The sequence below is a fragment of the Rattus norvegicus genome, chromosome 17, assembly GCF_036323735.1.
Source record: "Rattus norvegicus strain BN/NHsdMcwi chromosome 17, GRCr8, whole genome shotgun sequence".
Taxonomy (NCBI): Eukaryota; Metazoa; Chordata; class Mammalia; order Rodentia; family Muridae; genus Rattus; species Rattus norvegicus.
The window spans coordinates 78,064,465-78,070,935 of NC_086035.1; the positions used below are offsets into that span (position 1 = coordinate 78,064,465).

Below are 6,471 nucleotides of genomic sequence, written 5' to 3' on the forward strand. Positions count from 1 at the left end.
GAGGAAGAGAGGAAGAAGGAGGAGGAGGAGGATGAGAAGAAGAAGAAGAAGAAGAAGAAGAAGAAGAAGAAGAAGAAGAAGAAGAAGAAGAAGAAGAAGAAGAAGAAGAAGAAGAAGAAGAAGAAAGACTGGGCGTGGTATCATGCTTCTTTAATTCCAGCACTCAGAAGACAGGGGCACAGGAACTCTACAATTCAAAGCCAGACTTGTCTACACCTTGAGTTCCAGGCCATCTGGGACCACATAGTGAGATGCCCAGCTCAATCCCAACAACAACAGCAAGGCAAGGAGGAGGAGGGAGGAGGAGAAGAAGGGGGGAGGAGGAGGAGGCTGAGCATGAGGAGGAAGAGGGAGGAAGAGGGGAAAAAGAAAACTCTTTCAGAAAAGAAGCCTTGAAGTGCAAGAACTCTTGAAGGCTGTGTATACGTCAATCAAATGTGTGTTCTCCAGTCAATACCAGCCATTCCAGGGTCGCCACGGAACAGGACCCACAGGCGCAAACACCAAGGTCGTAAAGCTCGCTGAGTAGATTCACCAGAAACTTCCAAGTCCTTCAAATAAAGCTTGATATTTTTTTTTTTGGATTGAATAAATGGTCTAGACTACACTGTCATTTTTTTTTTATTTATTTTATGTATGTGAGTACACTGTAGCTGTCTTCAGACACACCAGAAGGAGGCATCGGATCCCATTACAGATGGTGTGAGCCACCCACCGTCATTTTTAAAACCCTGTTGTTGGGGCTGGAGAGAGGGCTCAGCGGTTGAGAGTGGCTTGTTGCTCTCATACAGGAGTTCAGTTCCCAGCATCTTAGAGCCACCTCTTCCCCCAGGTCCAGAGAATCCAACACCTTTTCCTGGATTGTGTAGGTATCCATGTGCCAGAGCAAATGCACACAAACACACATGTCTACATAGATAAAAACAAAAGGGTTTTGTCAGCGGTAAGACAAGTAATAAATTTATTAACTTATTTTTCATTTTGGCTTCCAGAAGCTATACCTATCAAATGTGTTTTATTTTGTTTGCCATGACCACATCACCCGCACATCGGGTGGCTGTGGAATGAGTGGTCTTTTCCTAGCACCGATTATTCTCCGGCCTGAGGAGATCCTGTGCTCTGTTTTTGCACTCCGAGTCTTGCTGTCAGGTCAAGAGCCCTTTGCAAAGGAGAAATGAGTCATAAAACAGAATTTGGGCTTGGCTAGTTACTGGAAATAACACCATCATAATAATACCAAGCACCAACCCGTCTTCATGGATATTACATTTTATTTTTTTTCTCCTCTTAATCCTCATGAAGAATTAAGGTCACTCTCTCCTTAGCTCTGTAACTACATGGTTACAGTTAGGTGTGTCTTGAAATTATATACAAGAGCAATTTCCTTGTCAAGCCTTAATGACCTATAGCTTTTACAAATCGTTTTTTTTTTTTATTTTTGCCATAGTTTCTACAGAAATTAATTCTAGAGGCCTGTAGTCTTTACCCAGAACATTTTGAAAGAGAGCGTGGTTTTCAGATCGAGTATAATTTTGTTCTCCGCCACATGGTTAAGCTTTAAATGAGTGTTGAGAAATACAGGCGCTATGGGTGTTAGAACGCTGTGCAGTTTGTGCTGTGATTGGATACTGGGGTGGGGGAAGGGTATTTTACAAAAGCAAGAGGGGGCAATAAACCTGAATTGACTTCAGTTCTCCAAAATTTAGGAAACACTCTATATCCTGATCTAATCCTTAATGAAACTACAGGTAATACATTTAAAGGGATTTAAAATGGAGCCAAGAAGCATACACACGGACCGTTCTGTACGCCATCCCAGAGGCTGTGTTTAATCTCTTAATAGTCCGTGTAACCTGAGCCTTTTCACCACTCTAGCAGGAATCTGAGATCCTGTTCGTTGGACTCTCTAATCAAAATGCCTCCAAAGAGCCCGTGATTGCAACAGGGCTGTCTGGGGTCGCTCCCCACCCCCAGGGTGTCGTTCCCTACCCTTCCATTTCCTCCTGGTGAGCAGATCTCTTTTCCCCCAGACCTGAAATTTCCTTTCCACTTGCTATCTTCATCAGCAATTAAACAAAGGATACCTCCTCCTCAGGCCTCCAGCCACCGCTCCCTTTGTTTCCATGACAATCTGGGTAACTTACGCGGAACTTACGAAGGCTACTTTGGTATTAGTTGCACTTCCGGTCGACTAGGAAACAAAACCGCTGAGAGAAAGTGGGAGAAAGTGACTAGTGCGGCAGCAAGCTGGACCGCAGTGGTGGCGGTGGCGGCGGAGGTGGGGCACCAAGGATGACCTTTGGAGAAGGCTCGATGTCTAGGTTTGTCAATTCCTCTGCCGGTAGACATTTCCCAGAACCCAACACTTTCTGGAGGCAAAGCGATCCCTCCACAGCAAACTCTTCCAACAGACGCTATCACATTCTGAAGAGGCTAATTAGAACCAGGCTCAACCATCAGGAATGGTTTCCATTTGTCATTTTTTTTGTCATTTTTTTAAATTGGGAATTTCAGTACAACCTTTAAAAATGAGGCATCTTCCTCTCTGTCCCTTTCTCTGTGCCTCCTCATTGTCCTAAGGACACTAAGACACCAATCATTAATTCATTGATAACTATCAATCCCCCAGCATTCCCATGGGTCCTGATCTCATTCACTTGCCTCAGTCTAACAATGGAACTTTTATTGCGCCCATTTTATCGATTAGGAGCTAAGTGTCCCCATGTCAAAAGGTCAGAGATAACTCAGGATGTAGTATTGTGTGAGCGAATCAGGGCACATGAGGAGTTGAGCAACCCCTGCAACAGAAAGCTGTTTCCACTGTGCTTGGGAACCTGTTTCCTCTTACCCAGTGCAGTTAGAGAAACGACCCAGAGGAAATCTATACATTTCCGCTTGGGGGCTGAGGAGACAGCTTAATTGGTTTAAAAAAAAAAAGTTTGCCTTGCAAGCATGAAGACCTGAATTTATCCCAAGAGTTCGTGTGTTTGTTGTGTTTTAAGCCAGAGACAGGTATGGTGGTGTGCACTTGTAATCTGAACAGGGCGGGCGTCTCTGGGACTCACTAATTAGCCAGTCTTGTATATTTGGCAAGTTCAAGTTCAGTGAAAGATGTTGTCTCAAAAAGAAGGTGGGGCCAGTAAGGGGAGGGGGAAGTGCCTGCCCCCAACCCCGATGACCTAAGTTCTATCCCCAGGCCCCAAGTAGTAGGAGAGAACAGCTCTCCCAAGTAGAACTCTGCCTCTACACACACAGAGATACATACACACACACACACACACACACACACACACACACACACACAGAATATAAACAAACAAATAAATGTAATAACAAAAGAAGGTGGATGGTGCCTAAGGAATGACACCTGAGGCTTTTATCTAGCCTACACACGTGTATACAGCACACACACACATGCATATAGCACACAAGCATGCATACAGCACACACATGCATATAGCACACAAGCACACATGCATACAGCAGACACACAGAGAGACACTCGTGCAAACACAGAGGCACACACAGAGGCACACATGCACATACAAACAGTGTTGTCATTTCCGGGTGCCAGACTAGAGGGCGCTGTTGACTCTGACATCTGGGTGGCAGTCTTCCAGACTGAGGGTTTTGGGCAGAGGTGACCTCTTGAGGGCCTTGCTGCAATTTTCTGCTGTCTTTGCTCTCCCATGTCTTACATTGTTTTTTCTGCTTACTCTCTGAAAGCCACACAAAAGAACTCTGCTTTTTGGTGTGATAGTGATGACAGGTCTTAGAGCTTAGCAGTTACATAACAGGTATCAGATACGCAAACCCAAATAGAGACCTAAGTCTCGACTTGATTCTGAGTTCTATGACAAAATGCTAACCCCCTTCAGAAACGCTCTACCGTATCTCCCACCCTTTGTGACCCTTTCGAAGCTTTCCATGACCCCACCTGGGCTTTTAGCTAAATCCATTAGCCAATTAAAGTCAGCAACCACATCATGCTTATACCTGCCCCACTGAACCAAGCATGTTTATTCTGTTTGGTTGATTTATGTTAGAGAAAGCACCATGTCACCTCAAGTTTTTATTATTATTCGCATGTCAAGAAGCTGTGGGTTTTATGGGCACTATTCATACTAGTCATGAGTCCTTGACTTTAAGTGTCCTGGGGCTCGCACCACACAGAAGCACAGCATCCTGCTCCACCATTAAGAAGGAAAAGAGAAGCAGGTTGCTTGTTTCCAGGAAGGCGGATGGGACTGAAGATCTTCATGCTAAGCAAAGCCAGTCAGACTCAGGAAGACTTGACTCACATGTTTTCGTGATGTGTGGAACCCAAAAATAAAAGTAAGAGACATGAAAGTAGAAAAAAGCAGCAGGAGGTGGTGTGCTGATGGCGATTACGACCAACGCATCTTACATGTGTGCACTAAGCGTGTTATACTGTGCTGCTTTGTACAACAGAGCCCAGTAAATAGAGAAACGGAAGTAGCACGGAGAGCCATAGAGTGAGTCAGGCACGGTGGTACATGCCTGGAATTCCAGCACTCAGGAAGCTGGGTCAAAAGGAGCACAAATTTGAGGCCAGGATAGATTACACGGGGAGACCATGTCTAGGGGTGAGGGGGGAAAGGACCTGAATATAGGTGGACCATTTTCTTCTAAGATAAGAAGCAGATAAGAACAGTCCAAAACCTGGATGTTCACCACCAGGATAATAGGAAAGGGGGCACTTGTAAAAAAAATAATTGCTTTGGCAGTAAGAATTATGGTAAATCTGTGTGTGTGTGTGTGTGTGTGTGTGTGTGTGTGTGTCTATGTCTTTCTCTGTGTTTATCTCTGTCTCTCTCTGTCTCTGTCTCTCTCTTTGTCTGTCTCTCTCTTTGTCTGTCTCTCTCTGTCTCTCACTGTCTCTCTCTATCTCTGTCTCTCACTGTCTCTCTCTATCTCTGTCTCTCACTGTCTCTCTGTCTCTGTCTCTCACTCTGTGTGTGTGTGTGTGTGTGTGTTGGTACATGGGGATGTGGGCATGCACATCAATCACATATATGGACTCAGAAGGCAAAGGGGGACATTCAAGTGTCCTCTTCGCAGTGAAAGAAGGTCTCCCTCTGAACCGGAAGCCTGTCGCTTCTCCCAGGCCGATGACCAGCAAGCCCTGCCTGACTCCAGCCTCCAACACTGGGGTTACATGAACAGCACAGCTTTTTCCATGGGTGCTGAGGCTTCGACCTCAGGTCCTTGTGCTTGCAAAGCAAGAACTCTTATCCACTGCGCCATCTCCACTGCCCCGAGCCATTATAAATCCTGCCCATTCCTTTTAGCTTAGTGACATCACTGAACATAGAAAAATTTTCAAGACCTTTGAAAAGTCCCTAAAACATATACCTATTTAACTTCAGATGAAACATGCTGAACTATGCAAACCCCTTTCCAAAGAGACTAAATTGTGTAACTCCAAGAAAACCGTTTTTGCTAGACCAGTCAGAAAGCAAAGACCTTGTGTGCTCTGAGCGCATTCATCACAAAGCACTTCTCCTGCTTCAAGATTAAAATATATAGCTGTCTTCAATGTTAATTTTTAAATAAAATTTTCCGAATATGGAGTACAGCAAACCTTGAGAGACCAATTATGCAGGTTCAATAACCACCAACACTTTCCCACACCTACTTCATCCACATCCACATTTCCTAAACTGGAATATCTTAAAACAAAATGAGGTCCCAAGCCATTTGACCACTAAATGCTTCATCGGTCATGTCAAAATAAGGAACTACTTTATTATTGAACCACAGTGACATCAAGACACCAACAGAATTAACCAGCTGATATCCAGTGTTTCTGGAATGTTCTCCAAATATCTAAAATAATATCTTGTCATAGGTTCATTTGAAACATCGTATGCCATTATTATGTCTCCAACATTTCCTCATTTCTCTCTCTCTAGAATTACTGGAACATTCCATTCCCACCTTTTTTCCATGTTACCAGGTAGTTAAAGGTATTAAGTCCACTTATTATTTCTTGTTGTTTTGGATGTTGTTGTTGTTGTTGTCGTTGTTGTTTAGGGATCAAGATTTCACCCTTGGGCCGGAGAGATGGCTCAGCGGTTAAGAGCACCGACTGCTCTTCCAGAGGTCCTGAGTTCAATTCCCAGCAACCACATGGTGGCTCACAACCATCTGTAGTGGGATCCGATGCCCTCTTCTGGTGTGTCCGAAGACAGCTACGATGTACTTATATATAATAAATTAAAAAAAAGAAAGAAAGAAAGATTTTACCCTATAGCCCAGGCTACCCTGGAGCTCACCAGGTACCTCAGGCTGTCCTCGAACTCATGATCCTCTTGCCTCAACTTTTCCCTTAGCTAGGGTTTCATTGCTGTGCAGAGATACCACGATCAACTATTATTTTAAAAAAGACATATAATGGGGACTGGCTTACAGTCACAGAGGTTCAGGCCACTATCATCATGGTGGGAA

At 44.3% G+C, this 6,471-nt stretch overlaps 1 long non-coding RNA gene across 1 annotated transcript; it reads right to left on the bottom strand.

Moving 5' to 3' along the window:
- Window positions 1-610: 610 nt before the first annotated feature.
- Window positions 611-6,069, bottom strand: LOC108348590 (uncharacterized). The gene is made up of 2 exons (XR_005495733.2): window positions 1,990-6,069; window positions 611-909 (listed from the first exon to the last, which is right to left on the bottom strand). It is a non-coding gene; the product is annotated as an uncharacterized LOC108348590 (long non-coding RNA).
- Window positions 6,070-6,471: the final 402 nt, after the last annotated feature.